Here is a 20,757-nt window from a genome sequence, read left to right as displayed (position 1 = left end):
GAACACAAGCAGGGGGAGTGGGAGAGGGAGAAGCAGGCTTCCCGCCGAGCAGGGAGCCCGATGCGGGGCTCGATCCCAGGACCCCAGGATCATGACCTGAGCTGAAGACAGACGCTTAACGACTGAGCCACCCAGGCGCCCCCCAGCCATCTTGTTTTTAAGAAGCAGATTCTAAAGCAATATGTCCCTTTTGATTCTTTAAGACGATTTGCAAGTGAATGCAAATAGGGAAGACTGAAGCATACATACTAAAATTATTACAATTATTAAGTTAGGGGCACCTTGGGTGGCTCAGTCGTTAAGCGTCTGCCTTCAGCTCGGGTCATGGGCCCGGGGTCCTGGGATCGAGCCCCGCATCGGGCTCCCTGCTCGGCGGGGAGCCTGCTTCTCCCTCTCTTCCCTGCTTGTGCTCTCTCGCACTATCTCTGTCTCTCTCTCTCAAATAAATAAAATAAAAATTATTCAGTTATTCTGAATTGTGAGGTTGAGAGATCTTTACCTTCCTTTATTACGCGCATTTTCTGAATTTTCTACATGAGCAGTGTATTCCTTTTCTACTGATAAGTTTATAGTTTTTAGGCAAAGCAGATTTATGGCAGATTTTCCTGGGAGAAGACTTAATGAAGAGATGAACTGGAAATGGTAGACTGGAAGCCTCACGTGGCCTTGCGTGAGCCATTATGCTCAGGCACTGGATTTTATTTTTACTGAATCTTTCCCGCCTTCATTTTCTCCTGCTGCTTGCTCTCCCTGGGTAGTTTCTGTTTTTTAAAAATTGGTTTTCTTGTTTTCACTAAAACAAAATAAAACAAACCAAAAAACCTACCTTGTTTATTTTGGACACAGTTGCAGTCCTCACTTTTATGTTCCCTTGCTGAAGATCCTGCTTTTTTTTTTTTTTTAAGATTTATTTATTTATTTGACAGAGAGAGAGATAGTGAGAGCAGGAACACAAGCAGGGGGAGTGGGAGAGGGAGAAGCAGGCTTCCCGCCAAGCAGAGAGCCCGATGTGGGACTCGATCCCAGGACCCTGGGATCATGACCTGAGCCGAAGGTGGACGCTTAACGACTGAGCCACCCAGGTGCCCTGAAGATCCTGCTTCTTACAATGCCCCTTTCAAACTTTCTAGTCTCAACCCATCATACTTCGTTATACTGAACTTAAAGGACAGTAGAATCCTTGTCCAAATTCCAGTTAAGACCCTTTCCCACCCCTTTCATGGCCATATTCATTCTTTCCACATCTTTTCTCAACTACTGCCATGGAAACAGTATGAGGAATAGTTAGGATTTATACACAGAACTTGCAATACCCCCTCATGTTTACGTCAGCTCAAAACCGACCCACCAGCTAATCACTGAGTGGGCAGGTGGCATCAAAAGGAGCCTTAGAAGGACACCTAGTCCAGTCCCTGGTCCCTACAATAGGGAAGCACCACTTCTCCCCCTTGACAGGTGAGCTAGCAGAAACTCCGAAAAGAACTGGCTGAAACACACATTGGTTAAGTAGTGGCAAAAAGAAGGAATGGAACACGGATGGGTCTTATGTTCCTAGAAACAGGATTTTCCATGGAATCGGGGTGTCAGATTCTTAAGAGAGAGAGAAAGAAAGGAGAAAAAAAGGAAACCAAATCATATCCCAATGGCTATGGCGGGATGAACTACCTACCGATATTTTCACAAATATGAAGTTAAGAAACCACACCCTGGAAGCAGAGGGAACCCTGTGCACTGTTGGTGGGATTGCAAGTTGGTGCCGCCACTATGGAAAACAGCATGGGGATAGAAGTATACACACAAATTATCAATATCAAATGTCTGGTGTTGCTGTTGCACTATAGTTATATGAAATACATCCACTGGGGGAATCTGGAGGAAGGGTACACAGGAGTATTCTGTACTATTTTTGCAAAATTTTGTTAGTGTATAGTTATTTCAAAATTAAAAGTTTTTCTTAAAAAAAAAAACAGCATGGGGGTTCTTCAAAAAATTAAAAAGAACTACAGTAGGATTCAGCAATTCCACTTCTGGGCATATACCTGAAGGAGATGAACACAGTGTATCCAAGAGATATCTGTACTCCCATGTTCACAACAACATTATTTACAATAGCCAGTGTGGAAACAACCTAAATGTCCATCAGTGAATCAGTGGACAAAGAAGATGGGGTACACAGACAGACAGACACACACACACACATAGAGTGCTATTATGCCATAAAAAGGAAGAAATTCTGCCATTTAAGACAACACAGGTGGACCCTGAGGCAGTATGCTAAGTGAAAGAAGTCAAATACTATATGATCTCATTTATATGTGGAATCTAGAAAGAAAGAAACAAAGAAAAAATGAAAATCATAGAAAAAGAGATCGGATTTGTGTTTGCCAGAGGTGGGGTCTGGGGGAAGGAGAACTGGATTCAGGTGGTCAAAAGGTACACACTTCCAGTTATCAGATAAATACGTACTGGGGAGGTAACGTACCACGTGATGACTGTAGGTCACACTGCCATATGGTGTATTTGAAAGTTGTTAAGACGGTGTTTACTAAGGGTTCTTATCACAAGGAAAAGACCAATTTTTTTCTTTTGTCTGTACAGGAGATGATGGATATTAACTAAACTTATTGCTGTCATCATTCCATGATATATGTTAAGTTAAATAATGATGCTGCACAACTTAAACTTATAAGCGGCTATGGCAACTCTATCTCAATAAAACTAGGAGGGGAAACACAACAGCCTGGCCTTGCCCACTACCTCCAGGAGTGACCCAACCTCTCTGGGCCCAGGTCACTCAACTCAGAGCAAGCTGAACTTCAATATCGCTAATACTATATAGTTCAAATCCACTTCCACTGACATTACGTCCTAAAGTTAGGGCAACACAGAAAACAACATACATTCAAATCAATCCCCATTTATTGCACAACTGCTATGGGCAAGATACTATGATGGATACTGTGGGGATACAGCTTTGGCTTCTATCTATGTAACCAATATAGCAGGACTGAATTTTATAAACAAGCCAACAGGCACCAAGTGTTGGCTATCTGAAACATTAAACTTTTAATACATTTGTAAAGTTAAAGAGAAGTTATTCCATATAGACTGCCCTATTCTTTTATTTATGTATTTAAAGATTTTATTTATTTGAGAGAGAGAGAGCGCGCGCGATAGAGCGCACACGCACGTAGTGGGAAAGAATCCTCAAGCAGATTCCCAATATGGGGCTTGATCCCATGACCCATGCGATCGTGACCTGAGCTGAAACCAAGAGTCTGACGCTCAACCAAGTGAGCCACCCAGGCACTCTAAGGCTGCCCTATTCTTTAGTAACTGCTTTGAAGAGTAGACAAGGAGATGTGGGATCTGGGCTTTAGCTCTGGCACTGTGAGAAATGCATTTTTATTATTTTTTTAAATTTTATTTATTCAGTTATTTAGAGAGAGGGAGAAAAAGAGAGAGAGAGCCCTCGAGTGGGGAGAGGGGCAGAGGAAAAGGGAGACAGAATCTCAAGCAGACTCTGCGCTGAGCACAGAGACCCACTCGGGGCTCAATCCCACACCCCAAGATCAGGACCTGAGTGGAAATCAAGAGTTGGATGCTCAATCGACTGAGCCACCCAGGCATCCCCAGAAATTCATTTAAAAAAACGACGACGAAGGTGAAATTCACATAACATCAACCCAACCATGTTAAAGTGAATGATTCAGTGGCACTCAGCACCATCACAGTGTGGTGCAATCACCACCTCCATGACCTCTAGGGCTTTTTCTTGGCAGTGCAGCAGGGCATCCCAGGTACGTTCTGTTCCTGGTCCTGACCATTTCCCAATCAAGCCTTGGACTCCCTGAGGACCGTTTGCAGTCATTCAGCGTCACTGGGCAACGCCTTCTACTCCATCATCTAATAAATGCCCATCTCAGCATCTACCAGCAAGGTGAATAGCCATACTATTCCCCACAAAAGTCAGTCAATGGAAGCATCCATGGTAACTAATTCATCATATCATTTTTTTAAATAGCTGGACTTTTATTACCTGAATTAGACACTGCCTCTATTCATTTCAACCTCCCTTTCGGAAAATTCGCACAGAGTACTCCATGTGTCCAGATCCCTAGCTCACAAGAGGCCAGCTCACAGGCTCTCTTTGTAGACTCGCCTTTTGCAGGCAGAGTTTATTAGAGCAATGTTTGCATATATCTGAAACAACTACAATTACCATGAATATGTACATACTACCTTAGAAATTTTCTACATACTAACTGGAAAATTTAACTACCAGCATCTTCTGAGGATTTACTATGCTCTAGACACAAGTCTAAGTGCTTTTGATGCGTTATTTCATTTAATCCTTACAAAGGTCATTAGGAGGGTGGGGCTTGGAGATGTTAAGTGACTTGCCCAAAGTCATCCACTATATACGTAGAGAGCCGGAATTAAAAAGAGAATCTATTTGACGTAAGTAAAGGTGCTCTGAGGTGCTAGGCATACTCTTTCCCCAAGACTGCACTGCTAATAATTATCCCTGAACCATTCCTATGAAGAATTCCCACGGCAGCCGGGATAAACCAAAGCCACATGGCTTAACCCTCAAAGACACTCCCAGAGAGTACAGCAGAAAAGGAGCAGAGGTTTAGGACCTTTGAAAGATTCGAGTATCCCAACTGTACATTATAGGCAGAGGTGCATTAGCAAACACTGGTTTTAATCCACAAAGACATTTTCATTCACCCCTATGAAAATAATTAAAAACCGTTCCCACCCTATTCAAGATCACATCTTGTCCCCAGTGCCAATCGAGCACTCCCAATCCTCCCCCCACCCTAGACTGCTTGTTTTCCAAAGGTCTTACCTCCCTCTAATATACTATACCATTCACTTACTCATCATGCATATTATTATGATTCTGTGCTAGAATGCAAGCTCATTGAGAACAGGGAATCTTTGTTTTTATTCACTGCCATGCCCCCAGTGCTTAGAGACACAATGGCCCAAACCACAGTTGGAGCACATTCCTCTTCCTTACAAAAGTAGATGATGGTATCTATTCAAAACACTTTCTAACATTTCACCAAAAACTGCTAAACGCTGCTAGATATTTCGCACATTTGAATAGACACACTAACACATCTCTAAGTGAAAGCTCCAGCCACGTCACCGAGGAGAAAGCTGTAATTACGGAATAATAGAACTATCACTGACAGATGGAAGGGGGTTTTCTTGTTGTTACAGCTCATCGAGGGGATTATATGAAGAGTTCAGTGAGTAAGCACGACTGACAGGCAGTCCAAGCATGCAAGCCGAGCCATGATTCCTCAACTCTTAAGCACAGCGGTGGGGAAAAGTGGGGCGGGAGGATGTTTCATTTCAAACACTGAGCTTTATCATACAAGTTACTATTTGGAAAAGGTTTTAAAAACCCACTATTTCTATCATGGAAAGTACACAAAATAGTGTGATAGACCAGTGTGGCAGAGCATGGGTTAATAATGGCTTTCATTTATTCAACCCTTTCCCATGTACAAGGCACTCTTTTGAGATCTCTGTGTATATTATATCATGTGAGTATCTTTACATGCACCCTGTGATGTAGGTACTATTATTATCATAGAGATAATGAAACGGAGGCTCAGAGAGGTTGTCTAACCTACCTGGGAACACACAGCTCTGGAGTGATATTGCTGGGATCAAGCCTAGGTTAGTGGTTCTCAGCAGGGAGTTATTTTGTCCCCCAGCTGATATTTGGCAATGTCTGGAACTTTTTTTTGTTATCACAACTGGAAGGAAGGTGCTACTGGCATCTAGTTGGGTAGGGATGCTTCAAAACATCCTACAATGCAAAGGACAGCCCCACAACAAAGTAGTAGCTGGCCCAGGATGTCACCAGTGACGAGGCTGAGAAACATGGCTCTAGAGCTACAATTTCTAACCACTGTACACAAAGTTTGAGAAACACCATCTTTGACACAAGGACAGAAGAGAGGAAAGCGAAGTGCAACATGCCAGTTAAATGCAGCTGTTAAGTTAGCTTCTAAAAGAAGTACATTTGTTTCCTGAGAACCCTGCAACACATAACAAACTCTGTGGCGTCAAACCACACAAATACATTCCTTCACCCCTCTGAAGTCCAGAAGTCCAAAACCAGGGCTACTGGGCTGAAATCAAAGTGTCAGCAGGGCCATACTCCCTCTGGAGGTTCTATGGGAGAAGCCAGCCCTTGCTTCTTCCAGCTTCTGGATGCTTCCAGCACTAGTATTCCTTGGCTGTTGAGAAACGAGGCTGAGAAACCCCTGCCTCTTGTATGAGGAACACTGTGATTCCAGGTAGGGCCCGTATGGATTATCCAGGATGATCTGCTCATCTCAAAGTCCTTAAATTATTCACATATGCAAAGACTTTTTTTTTTTTTTTCCAAATACGGTAACACAGGTTCCAGGGATTAATTAGGACATGGTTATTTTTGGAGAGCGATTTTTCAGCCTACCGCAAGTAGGTAACATCACTTCCATTTACCCAAGAAGGAACTTAAAGTCACGTGCCCAAGGACCAATGTCCAACACTCGGTGGAGGTGGGATTTAAACCCAGCTGTGTCCATCTCTGAAGCTCATTCTCTTTACATCACGCCACCTACAAAGGCTGAAGAACAGACCTTAAACCAGCAGGTCCCAACCTCTGAGGGGGACCCATGGAATATCCACATGGGCTTTCAGCACTGCACACATTTCCAGGATGTGAGGGTCTTGAGAATACTTCCATCATTTTCCTGACATAATCTAATGAACATTTCTTGTACCCAAGGAGGGGTCTTCTTACCCAAAGAATTATTTGTAATCCTTGTATAAAACAGCCTATGGCTTTCTTCCAGAGTCCTAAGTAATATGCAACAGACTACAGCTTTAACTGCACAAGAAACTTTAGGATCTGTGCATTATTACGGACTAAAGCCCCAAGAAGGAAAGAGAAGGCAATCGCCCAGCCTAGTTCAAGAGAGAGGAAGGTAATGCCCACGAAGAGGGTGGGTCTATAGGTGGGTCAGTGCCGGGTTTTTCATAACCCTAGGAATTGCTGACATTAAAAATACTGGGTTTGCAGCCATAAGGAAGGAAGGAAATACTGAGACCTGCTACCACATGTGTAAGCCTTGAAAACATATGCTAAGCAAAAGAAGCCAAACACCAAAGGACACATTGTGTGATTCCATTTCTATGAACTATCCAGAACAGTCAAATCCATAGAAACAAAAAGCAGATTAGTTGCCTAGGGCTACGGGGAGTAAGTACCAGGGAGTGACTGCTTAGGAACAGGTGGTTTTATTTTGGAGCGATGGAAATGTTTCAGAATTAGATGGTGCCGGTTGCCACGCTCTTTCACTCTGCAGTGGTGAATCTGAGGTTGTGTGCAAGAATAAATAAATGGAGGCCCCTATGCTAAGCAAACTCCGGACTCAACAACCTACTTCTTCACAATGTAATATTAAACCATGTTCTGGTTTAGATCCTGGAGTTCAGATCCTGGCCGAGAAATCAGGATTTATTTTATATGACCCTGGACAGGATTCATCTTCTACTACTCTCCTTGCTGGATTTTGACAAGGAGGCTTGAACTGGAGTCAGAAAAATTCAAGATTCGCTTTTTAATTTTTGCCAATAAACTACGAAATATTTGCTGTAAAAAAAAAATAGTTACATCATGCCGACATTGACAGGCTATACCCCGAATCAATACTTTACCTCTGGCGCTCCTAAAATAAGGTGCCTGTTTGCCTTTTCCTATAAAAGAGCCCAATGAGATAATAAAACGGAAGTGCTCAGTTAACTCTGGAGCACATTTTAAATGTAAGGCATTACGAGTAGTGTAAATAGCGATCACCATCAAAAAGCCAGGATCAAGGGAAACACTGCCATGTTGCAGAGAATGCTGTGAAGACATCGCAGTAATCACTAACCAATGAAATCAATGGTCTATACAGTAGCATAATCAACACACGGTAATTATGTAACCAACTGTCAACAGCTGCAGTTTCGATTGGATAATAACCAGACAGGACACACCAGAAGAATGTGCACCCAGGAGATAAGATTCTCTCCTCCTGAAGCAAGTCTATGCACATGTCAGCACCCCAGAGACTACCCCGATGGGCCTCACAGGGAGGAAAACACGGCAAAGGAAGAATGTGAAGTTCTCGGACTTGGGGCTGGGGTGAAGAAGGTCTGTGGAGCGACTGGGGAAAGAAGGAAAGAGAAGGCAATCGCCCAGCCTAGTTCAAGCCCGACACCTTCCTTCAAAATCCGGCTTCTACTTCTCCCCGGGGAGGAAGACCTTCCCATCAGCCATGAACTTCTAGCCGTGCAGGCCAAGGACAGGGATGCACTGCTTTCTTAGTTGCTGCATCTGCAAGAAAAATGCTCTTGCTCTGCCCCATGCAAGATGGGTTCTGGGCGCTTCATTCCAAACCAAGCCTGAGCTGTTGTGGGCTCTACACAATTCGGAAGTGGTGCATCAGGCCACAGGCCTGGTCTAGGCCAGAGGACAGCTGGGACAGCAGGGGAGACAGAAGAGGACCAGCCCGGGATGGAGCTGGGAGTGCTGAGCTCTGGGCTATGCTTGCCATTAACCCCTTCAGGGAGCCCACACCTAACTTCTTCTCCTTGGTGTACTTATCTGTAAAATGGGGTGATGGCCCCACTCTGTTAGCCTTAAACAAAGTTCTTGTTGGAAGACAGTGAGAATGAATTAAAGTGAGAGTGGGGGTGGTGGTGGCGGGGCGTAATAATGACTAGAAAAGTACACCCTAGAAGTTAAGGCTCCTATCCGTGCTGCCCAAACTCTGCCTGAGCATCCCATGCAACCACACCCCACCCGCCCATATTGAGAGTTAACATGAAAGAAGAGATCCATTTGGGAAATCATAGCTTAAATAAAGTTAACTTTTTAATTCATGCTTTCATTCATTTATTCAACAAATATTTAGTGGGCACCAATTAGGTACATGTTGCTGAACAGAACCAGGCATGGACCTTTCCTTCATGGGGCTTACAACCTGATGGGAGAGAAAGATCCTTAATAGTTTGTATAATTTATATTTTGAAAATATATCTTCCAGGGGCACCTGGGTGGCTCAGTCGTTAAGCCTTCAGCTCAGGTCATGATCCCAGGGTCCTGGGATCGAGCCCCGCATCAGGTTCCCTGCTCAGCAGGAAGTCTGCTTCTCCCCCTCCCACTCCCCTTGCTTGTGTTCCCTCTCTCGCTGTGTCTCTCTCTGTCAAATAAATAAATAAAATCTTTAAAAAAAAAAAAAAAAAAGAAAGAAAATATATCTTCCAGAATATGTGCTATGAAGGAAATAAAGAGGAGAGGATGCAGTGGCAGAGACTTAAGGGGTGATCTACTTAGGTGGGGGGGGACAAGAAAGCCTTTTCTGGGGCAGCAATATTTAAGAATCCTGAAGGCTCGGAGGGAGCCAGCATTGCAAAGAAGGAACAGGGAGCTGGGGAGATATGGTGTGAGCACAGGCCCTAGGGCAGGAAGGTCAGGAGAGGAAGAGGCTAGAGCAAAGCGGGCAGGACACCTGGAAGCCTCTTCTATGCTGTGTATCTTGTGAACCTCCAAGAGTGGGGCATAGGATAAGTACTGCTTCTCAAAAAAGTATTCCAGGATGGTATCACGGACATGTCAACTAAGCCCCTATGATAAGACTGATATCCGATTCCAAGGTGAAATGCCAGGCCTGGCTACAATTCCTCGCAGAACATAGCCGAAAACCAAGTGCGCTGGTTTTGACCTCACCCACAGTGAGGGTGCAAGAGTCTCAGGCTTCTGGTGGCTAAGAGGAGGAATGATTGAATCAGGTCATCTGCAGTCTGGTCCTACAGTGGAGAACTAGGGAAGAGGTGGGAGTCCCTGCCCTCCCCGCTCCAGCCCAGCAAGGGGCTTCAGTGGGACTAGCTGGAGAGCATGAGACTCCCATAACGTGGGAGACACCACCACCTAGCTGGTGACGTCTGCCCGAGAAATCTAAAGCTCGAAGTGGGCTGGCTGGATGCTGATGGACAAGCCAAAGGACCCAACTCTGACACTGGGATTAGCCTGTAATCCCCAAGTTTGTGGGGACAAAGGATGCAGGAGTCTCTGCCAAGGCCCAGACATGGAATCATGCCAAGAGTGTATGTATGGGGTTCTCTCAGGCTCTGCAGACCAAGGGCCAAGTGGACAGCGATGGAACCCAGCAGACAGGAGAACAAATGGACCAGTGGGCTTTCCAGAGACGGAGAAAGGAGTATACAGCAGCCAAACCAAGGTGGCTGGAAGTAAGAGGTCCCTAGGGACAGGGTGAGGGGATATCTCTGAAGAACCCCCAAAAGAGCTCCGTAAGAGCAAGATCTAAATCTAAAAACCCACCACACAGAAACAGCTCTACTCTGTTACTGCCTATCAATAAAAACGTTCCTAGGCCCCATCCGGTCCTTCCCACCCCTCCTTAGCCCAGAAGCAACAGCTGCTGAGCAAGTGAGAGAGAAAGCATCCAAGCCACAGACCCTTCTCCCAGCCAGACCCCGAGCTGGAGGAGCGGGGAGCAGTTAGAAACGTGAATGAAGTTAGGAGCTTCGACTATTATGTGATTACTAGATTGCTAGATGTTTCAAGTATTTGGCACATTAAAATGGGACTCTTGAAAATGTAAGAGCAGTCAGAACAGTCACGTGATAGGTTTTCATTCAGAAACAGGGAAAATGGCTTTCTGGCTAAGTAACTTTTAATGGGAGAGTGGGGGACGGAGCTCAGGTTGGGTTTTGATAGCGTCCTATGAAGTCTGTTTGTTCGAGGCAAATTACACATGGAACTTCCTCATGGCAGCACATTTCATGGGAAACAGACTCTAAAAATGAGGTCCGTCGGGCTCCCCTCCTAACACGGCCATCCCCCATGGACCAAGGAAAGCCTTCAGCCTCTGTAGTAACTGAGGCTAGTGGCCTCCTGCCCCCAGCAGACATTCTCATCCCCCCGTACCCTTCTCTTCTTCCAGAAACACAAACATGGTTTGGGAAGGGATCCCCGCCACCAGGATCCACCACCACCCTCAGCTCTGATCCTCCTCGTGAAACAGGCTCCAACCGAGTTCCCAATTTCAGGCCTCATGAGCGTGGTCCTCAGATGTCATCCTAGAAGGATTCCTTCTCTGGGGATCTAGCTGAGAAGCCCAGTGCCTCAACTCCTACCCAGCAGTGAACCCTAGGATACCAAGCACAGGATGGGGGCCTAAGTCCCCGCATTCATTCTTGCTTTGCCATATGTGTTATGAAAAGCACATCTCAGAGCGCAGAGCAGTCTAACCCAAGACAGGACACATCTTCGGGCAACTCGCAATGTGGTGGGGCCAATGAGCAGTCAACCAATGTAGCATTACTATATTTCTGTGGGGTTTTGCCAGTTGACACATATTGGCTGAGACTCTACATTACTGGAAGTAATGCTCACCAAATCTATACCAGGTAAAAGAGATTCTTCTTCACTCATGAGCTCTACTTCTTATGGGAGGACATTTAAAACCGAGATCATTTTATTTTATTTTTTTTATTTTTTTTAAAGATTTTATTTATTTATTTGACAGAGAGAATGAGAGAGAGAGCACATGAGAGGGGGGAGGGTCAGAGGGAGAAGTAGACTCCCTGCTGAGCAGGGAGCCCGATGCGGGACTCGATCCAGGGACTCCAGGATCATGACCTGAGCTGAAGGCAGTCGCTTAACCAACTGAGCCACCCAGGCGCCCTAAAACCGAGATCATTTTAAAAGATGTTTCTGGGGCTGCTGTCCACTAGATTTTCAGCCCGAAGGCAGGGACTGTGTCTCATCCACTTTTGTGTCCCCTGGGGCCTGGCATGGAATCTATGCACATAAGAGGATTCAAAAATCCGAAGGCTAATGAGTAAATGAACAAATGGGGGCACCTGGGTGGCTCAGTCGTTAAGCGTCTGCCTTCAGCTCAGGTTATGATCCCAGAGTCCTGGGATCGAGCCCCACATCAGGCTCCCTGCTCGGTGGGGAGCCTGCTTCTCCCTCTCCCACTCCCCCTGCTTGTGTTCCCTCTCTCGCTGTCTTTCTGTCAAATAAATAAATAAAATCTTAAAAAAAAAAAAAAGTAAATGAACAAATGAATGGATATCCTCACATTTTAAGCTAGATTCATGTGAATACTGTCATTAAATAAGAGAGAGAGAGAAAGAGAGAGGCCTGTTACTCATCATTGTTGACTACTCCATTCTATTCCCTACAGATGATTTGTAATATGTTTACCTGAATCTTGTAACTGGATACTTCAGTGACATTTGATATAAAAGGTTCTCCTCAGGCTACTCCTTCTACAGAGTCTGAGAGCATGTCAATGGCCCGTTCACTCCCCACTGAGCAAGAGTGAAAAGCTCCAACGTGGTCCACGACACCATGCACAAGAATCAACTTTTCAGGTCTCTCAAAGCAAGTAACACAGATATACTTAAAAGAAGTAACTTTCACCTCTCTTGTGGAAGGACCTTTGGGGGCGAAGCAGTGAGAAGGAAGGCTGGCTAGCACAGGACTGGGAGGCATCAGGCACCAAAGAAGAAAGGTCACAAGATTCGGAGTTGGACAGGTCTGCAGTCACACGCTGGCTCTGCTGGGCCTCAGCGTCCTCATCTGTAAAATGGAGGCGATAATGCCTACCTCAAACAATCGTTGTGAGGAGGACCAGGGAACGTGTGGAGGCTCTGAGGAAAGTACCTGCCACCTGAGGGTGGCAGTTTCAATCAACAGTACTTTTCTTACTGTTATCTACACATACAACAAAAGACATACACGTACCTGCATTTTTAAGGATGATTTTATCTCTGGGTGGTTCACACCTCAAAGGAGTAGAGATCGACGACTCAGCTGTTTGGAACTCGGAATGCTCCTTCCCACAGAAACAATGCCATCAATGACAGAATTTCAGAACTGGAAGGAGCCTCTAAGAGCCTCTGTAAAAGTTCCCACTCAATGGACTATTTCCTACTACAGACACCCCGGTGTGCGCAAGCTCGCCAAAACCAATATAACCCTGAACGCTGCTGAAATACGCAAACAATAGAAAGTGATTTTAAAATAGTTGGTCACCGTTCACCTTCACAAGTTCTTCTAACCTGAACTAGATTATCTTCCAACTGAGAAGTTCACTGATGGAGGAAGTGGGGAGACATACATTTCTGACTTCTTATAACCTACCCTGCCCCTCCCCACACCGAGCAACTGCCACAGAAAACTTCCAGTTATTATACGATAAGAACTTTCTCTGCAGCGTGAACGAAATGCAACAGGCCTGCGGAGGAGGGGGAGACCCATTGCAGGGGGAGGAGGGGTGTCAAAGGCAGCAAGAGGTGGGGTGGAGCAGGGTACAGGAAGGCAAGCCTTGATTACCAAGTTTCCCTCCATCCTCCCTTTGCCCGGCATCGGCCCTGTTTAACCTGGTTGTGCACAAAGAAAACTATCGGTGGAGGTCATCTGAGACCCCGATGGGTCCCGTGCACTGTCACCCTCACTCTGACCCCTGGCTATGCCCACCTGTCCCCCCTGCAGTGGGCGGCAAGAAGGCATGAAGCGCTCTGGGGTCTCCCTACTGCTTATTCTTTAGAATGCCAAGGCTGGTTATTTGTACTCACGCAGGATGTTCGCAAGCCAAGTGTGCTTAGCTTCGAGAGTGCCCGTAATGTGGTCTCCGACATGGAAAATTCAAAAGAAACTGCACAATGACCAAGGCTATCTAGTTTTACATAAAAGCTCACAGCACTGCTCGGACAACATGAGGTAATACTCATGGTACAATGTTAAATGAAACAAAAATCACCTGACGCAAATGTACATATGGTATGACCCCAGTTGTGATGTATACATACACACCATGTTTTACCCATTCTTACATATATCTGGCTTTTTAAAAAAGTTTTTATTTATTTATTTGAAAGAGAGAGCACAAGAAGGGGGAGGAGCAGAGGGAGAGAGAGAAGCAGACTCCTCAACGAGCAGGGAAGCCCGACGTGGGGACTCGATCCCAGGACCCCAGGATCATGACCTGAGCTGAAGGCAGATGCTCAACTGACTGAGCCACCCAGGCACCCCTCTTACGTGTATCTATTTAGAATAAAGACTAGAAGGAAATATTTTAAAATACGAATAATTATTTTGCCTCAGTGATGGAAATACAGGTTATACATTTTTTCTTCATAATTTTCTGTACTTCCAAGTCCAGTGAAATGGGCAAGTAATTGTATAATGAGAGGTGAAATGGCATTTAGGGATACTGATTAGAGGGATCCCTGGGTGGCTCAGTCAGTTAAGTGGCTGCCTTCGGCTCAGGTCATGATCATGGGTCCTGGGATCGAGCCCCGCATCGGGCTCCCTGCTCGGCGGGGAGTCTGCTTCTCCCTCTCCCTTTCACCCTCCCCCTGCTCACGCACGCGCTCTCTCTCTCAATAAATAAATAAATAAATAAATAAATAAATAAAATCTTTTAAAAAAGGAGTACTGATTAGATACTGTAAAGCAAAAATGTCTTCAGAAATGACCTAATTCCATATTTTTCCCAATCCCTCCCGATTATGTAGGTAAAAAACCTCTGGACCCTCGGGTGACTTACGCACCTGAAGTCTTACAACTAGTAGACAACTGAGCCAACCCATAGCTTGAACTCAGATCTTGTGACATTTACGGCCTGGGCCCCTCCCATGATATCACGGAGTCCTAGAGTCCGGGACGAATGAACTTCGTAAGGAAATACTCCATAAGGAAAGGGCAAGTCTTACTGCGCACACCTACACTTCTTGCTAAATAAATATTTGCCGGCATTATATCATCGTTTTACGACATGCAAACAAGTCTGTTGCTAAAGCAACGCTGGTGACTTTGTCACAGCCACGGAACCTGAGTCTGGGTTACAAAGGTTGTCCACCTGCATTGCAAAGAAGCCCACCTCCCGAGACTGTCAGAGTGAAACTTTATCAGCAGGCACCTCTAACCTGAGGCTGGGCATCTCTGCGACTACAGAGAAGAAATGGGCTATTCTGTCTTCTACTGTTGCTAACTACACACATCAACAGCCACTTAACCTCCATTCTGTGGCATTGTGCTCTATTAGAACGACTTAACATCTACCCAGCCCCAAAGCATGTATATAGAGAGTAGACTGCGAACCTTCTTTAGAAGCAGCCCTATCTGAAAGGCTTTAAGTACTTCCCGTCTGTCAACATGAAGCTGGTTAGGAACAAAGCAGCATCTTCATCTGACAAAAGGATCAGTTCTACAATCTTGCACCTCTTAAGGAAGAAAATCCAGACACCTGATGCACACACGTGTCCAGAGCAGCCTGGGGCCACACAGGAGTGGCCTCCTAGTTCACTCTGCTTATCTCAAGCTGGCTGGGCTGGGAGAGCTTTCTAGGCAAGGGGTAGGGAGGTAGCCTCCAAGGACACAGAGGCAGAGGACGACTGGCCAAAGGTGGCAAGTGAAAGACCTGTTTTTCAGATAAGCGAAGAGACTCCCCCCTGATCCCAGCCACAGCGGGGAGCTCATTTCCTGCCCACGTGCTACCCAGAAACATAATACATGAACCTGAGCTAGACTTACGGCAGGTGGCCAGAGAGCAGGCAGGAGCCTGGACGATCGGGCAGTCGCCCTGCCGCCCGGGCTGAGCAGTATTTAACTGAGACTTAGAACCTGAACTTAGCTGCAAAGCCTGGAGCATGCATAGGCAGGGCAGAGCTGGGAGTGCCTGAAATGAGCTGGAAAAATGCAAAAGTGCTGACCCCGGGAAGAATTCAAGGTAGAGGAAGCCCAAGGAGAAATTTAGGTAAGAGCAGGCTGAAAAGTACTGCGACCTGAGGGGGGTGCACCAGTCCTCCCACCGAAATGATTTCGGGATTGAGGGAAGGCCTGGGAGGAGGCTGAAATGTACATGTTTCCATGTAAGTGCAGAATTCTGAAATATTTTAAAGGTTATGGGAAAGAATGTCATATGCTGAAGTGGCCTCTCTTCTTTGCTCTGTCAGTCAAAACAGGACCGCCCCAAATGAAGCAAGAACCCTATTGACGGAGCTCTTAATCACAGACCTCAACTCTGAGAATTTAATCTAAGGAAATAAGACAAAAGAAGCAAAAGACTAGGTTGTATGAAGGTATACAATACATTATGTTCCATAAAAGCAAAAACACAAATACTAGATCATATTTGATGACTAACGATAGGGATAAATTTGACGAGGCAAGGGTAAGTTGAGGCACATGAAATATGCTCAACTCCTTTCAAATTGATGACATGAAGATATATATGGGGGGAAATTACATGTGAAGTTTAAAAATTCAAAATTAAATGTTCACTATGGATACAACTAAATCAAAATGGTGGTGCCCAGGACGGAGCTGGAGGAAGTCAGTGATCAAGAGCTCATGTGGACCAGAATGGTCTGGGGTAGCCTGATGGAGGATGCAGATGCTGAGGGCAAGGCCCCCTTAGGTAAAGTCATGGAGAACTTTCTGGGCTGGTCAAAGAGAGGCTCCATCTCATTCTGAAATCCCAAGGGGTGGGCCGGAACCCTTAACAAGAACAGATGTTGGTCTTAGTTGGTTGAGCAAAAGGGGCTCAAGTGCAGTGCGCAATTAACCTTGGGTTAAAGGGAAAATAAGTGGTCTCACAGGACCCTGAAGGAGGCAGATCTCAAAGAACTTGCAGATTTTGTATTTTTAAAAAAGATTTTATTTATTTGAGAGAGAGAGAGAGAGCATGAGAGTGGGGAGGGTCAAAGGGAGAAGTAGACTGCCCGCTAAGCAGGGAGCCAAGGAGGGCACGTACTGCCTGGAGCACTGGGTGTTATACGAAAACAATGAATCATGGAACACTACATCAAAAACTAATGATATACTGTACGGTGACTAACATAATAAAATAAAATTAAATAAAAAAAAGAACTTGCTGATTAAAAGATAACTGAGCCCCTTTCACAGAGGGCCTGTAATGGTTTGTTTAATCCAGAAAAATCTGGAAGGTTCCATTTAGTCTAGAAATTTGGCCAACTAACTGAAGAGCAGGAGGACAAACCTGTAAATGCCTGAGGAGAACACGAGAGCGGGAATGGGGCAGAGTGATTAACTTCACCCCACCCGTTTCCTTCCCCAACTCTCAGATAAGAAAACTCACACCCAGAAAGGCGATGCCGACTGCCTGCCCAGGATGACAACTAAGCTAGCTTATGGCATGCCAGACGCAGCGCCCAGATCTTTTCCTCTCATTTGGGCAATTTTTGCATTATTCCATGCTCCCTTCTCAACCATATGTAGCCCCCAGCATTCTCCCACCATACAGGAATTAAACTTGAAACAACTGTTCTCACTAGATAAATATTATTGCTTTTATTTTTAACTGGGGGAAATTCAGGAACACCATAAAAGGAGGAAAATCAACTGCAATTTCATTTCTCAAAGCAACCTCGGTTTTTAAAAATTCTCATTATTTCTGTGAAATGTATGGTTTGGGCCCATTTTCATAGTTGGCAAATATTTATTTCATGGCGTGAATATTTATTCTATAGGTTTAGCTAGCCCATTCAACTTCATGTCATCAGCCACATAAAATACAGGACTTTTTACGATTTTCATCCAAGTCCTAAGGATCTTCTTACATGGGGGGCCGTGCTAACATCGGAAGGCCTGCCACTGGGAACTTCTTTCTAAGCCGTCACTCAATCATTAACCGTGCTATGGCATATGAATAGACTCAGCTGTGAATGTTCTGGATTGTTCTGCCATTCTCCAGACATGTGAGAGGTTTCTGTCAAATGCTTCTGGGTCTATGGCTCTCTCTTCCTCTACCAATCTAGAACACTCATCTAAAAAGGCAATGTGATAAATGGGTGACTACACGTTAGTAAATTTATGCTAGTTTCTAGGGATCAATGCCATCTCTTCTATGGGTTTTAAATCACTTACAAGATGATAATTCACAGTTTTTGCAAGGGAACATTTCATACATTGAATGTGTCAGGAATTCAACTCTGAAATGTTGCACAGAACAACACTTGCCTGTTTCTGGTCTTCTGGAACATCTCCCACTCTCCAAGATTTACTCAACGGTCACTGGCAGTGGCTGAAAGGCGCTATCTGCTAACTCCTCCAACACCCTGAGATATGATCTAGTATGGCCCAGAGATGTGAACTCATTCAGGTTACCTACATGTTCTTTCATTGTCTTCTACGTCCTTCTTAATTAATCCCTTTTCATTTTGAAGATCACTGTTCTCTTTGCTGAGAACTGAACGCAAAATAGTTCTGTATATGTCACGTATTAATGTCAGCCTTGTGCTCTAATGCAAGTCTGTCTCTGTCTCCATTCTTCTAGCTTCAGATACAGCTAAAAAGCAAAACAAACTAAAACACTCTTTTCAAAATACGAAGAACATACCACACACCGTACACGCACCTGCACATACGCCAAAAAGATTCAACCTAACCAGTAAAGAAATTAATGCCACTATGAAATGTCATCTTGTAGCAAGCCATGGAAACACACCTTTAAAAAGCATGCTGGTGGGGCGCCTGGGTGGCTCAGTTGGTTAAGTGACTGCCTTCGGCTCAGGTCATGATCCTGGAGTCCCGGGATCGAGTCCCGCATCGGGGTCCCTGCTCAGTGGGGAGTCTACTTCTCCCTCTGACCCTACCCCTTCTCGTGCACTCTCTCTCACTCTCTCTCTCTCTCAAATAAATAAATTAAAAACCTTAAAAAAAAAAAAAAAAGCATGCTGGTGACTCGGTAGGGAAATGGATATACCCACTGGACTTATGATAATGTAACCGTGTATCTGGAGACCAAATACGTAAGATGTTTATGCCTTTTGGAAACCAGGAAACCTAGACCTGACATGTTTATCTTAATGGACACGTTCTGAAACAAATCTGCAATAAAAGAAGGTTCAAGTATACAAATATGTCTTTTGGGAATATCCTAATAGCCCCAAACTGGATACAAAAGTTTAAATATCCAACATTGGGAATCGTTAAATGAACTACAAAACACCAACTGTGGTAGGCCAAATAATGCCTCCTCCCAAAGATGTCCAAGTCCTGATACCCAGAACCTGGGAATATGCTGCTTTACGTGGTAAAAGGAACTTTGTAAACATGATTAAGTTAAGGATTTTGAGATGGGGAGATTATCCTGGATTATCCAAGTGGGCCCAATGTGGACACAACAGAAACAGAGGTTAGAGACTAAGAGATGAGATTTGAAGTTGCTATGTTACTGGCTTTAAAGACAGAGGAAAGGGTCCTACGTCAAAGTATGTGGAGGCCTCCAGAGCTGGAAAAGGCAAGAAAACATTCTTTCCTAGAGGCTTCGGAAGGGACACAGCCCTGCCAACACCTCAACTTTAGGAATTCTGACTTCCAGAACCGTAAGATAATAAATTTGTGTCCTTTTAAGCCACTAAATTTATGGTAAATTTTCATAGCACCAATAGGGAACTGATACACTACTAGGCAGCCACCCAAAGTGATTGAACAGAGGACCACAGAGCAACTGAATACCAACATGCGCAGATGGGAAAATAGTATGTACAACAATTACTACTCTTGATACAAATAGATCAAGATTCATAGAAACAGATGAAAATATACCAATAGACTAAAAGACCTTGTAACGGTCCCCCTGCTTTTGCCCTCGAGTTCTTAGCACCCAGAGTAGCCAGAGTGGTTCTTTTCAAAAATGAAATCAGATTACCTTACTCCTCTGCTCAAAGCCCTCCAATAGGCAATTGTCTTCTCAAAGAAAAAGCTCAAGTCTCAAGAAGGATTTACCAAAGCCCAGGTCCATGGCAGTGCTTGGCCCTGAAAGAGGCACTCAGACGCACTACATGTGACTGGCATCCGCACAAGTATGGGGTACCCCCCAGCCAGGCAGGTGCCTGCTCCTACTCACTCCATCTCTCTGGCCTTCCCACCTGCTGCTCTGTCTTGTTGACTCCACTCCAGCCTCCCTGGCCAACCTGCTATTCCCCAAACTCCTTCATGCTTTCTGAACTCACTATTCCCTCTGCCTTAAGTACCATATCCAGGGGTAGGTTTCCTGGAACAAAGGGCACGGTCATCTCCTCTATTTGCTCTCCAATTACATAGCTACATTATCTGTACATATGTGAGCATGTCTATTTCCCTACAACCTCACCAGCATTGTGTTTTATCACTTCACAATATGTTTGTCGCAAAGTGACATTTCAGTTTTGTGTTAACTTCTAGGTTGAACCTTTTGTGAGTGTGTATTACTATAAATAACATCCCACATACACTACACAGACACCTTTTTGGTTCCAAATTCCAAGACATCCAAGATAGGAAATATACCAGATGAGCCAAGAGCATTTGTCGTGTCAGCAAATAAGGAGGTGCGAAAACAAGCAAACAAAACTCCACAGGGATAGGGGGAATGTTGAGGAATACAGGAGTGAACAGAAGGAGGAAACGAAGGGGGCAAAGCTGGAACAGTCTGGGCAAGAAAGTAAAGCAGTACTGGATTATAACTCAAAGTATAACATAAAGGAGTCCACAGTGACATAAATGAGTGACTGAATAAACAAATGCAGGGAGAATAGACAAATCTCCCATGCAGAAGAATTCCACATAATTCTCTGTGTGTGTGTTTTTCTAAGATTTTAAGTAATCTCTACCCAATGTGGGGCTTGAAGTCTGATCCCGAGATCAAGAGTCAT

General features: G+C 44.8%; 1 protein-coding gene across 6 annotated transcripts in view; it reads right to left on the bottom strand.

Annotated features, from left to right (window-relative positions):
• The window catches only part of PIP5K1B (phosphatidylinositol-4-phosphate 5-kinase type 1 beta), a 297,690-nt gene that overhangs the window by 245,585 nt on the left and 31,348 nt on the right, over positions 1-20,757 (bottom strand). The window contains exon 2 of one of the 6 annotated variants that reach the window (XM_032427594.1): positions 12,515-12,673. The exons of the other annotated variants lie outside the window; for them this stretch is intronic. The gene's annotated coding sequence lies outside the window, so the exon portion shown is untranslated. The remainder of the gene's footprint in view (positions 1-12,514; positions 12,674-20,757) is intronic. 6 annotated transcript variants of the gene reach the window in all.

Source organism: Phoca vitulina, unplaced genomic scaffold (assembly GCF_004348235.1).
Source record: "Phoca vitulina isolate PV1807 unplaced genomic scaffold, GSC_HSeal_1.0 scaffold37, whole genome shotgun sequence".
NCBI lineage: Eukaryota > Metazoa > Chordata > Mammalia > Carnivora > Phocidae > Phoca > Phoca vitulina.
Note: the sequence above shows the minus strand (reverse complement) of the source record. Positions and strands in the feature narration are given on the sequence as shown.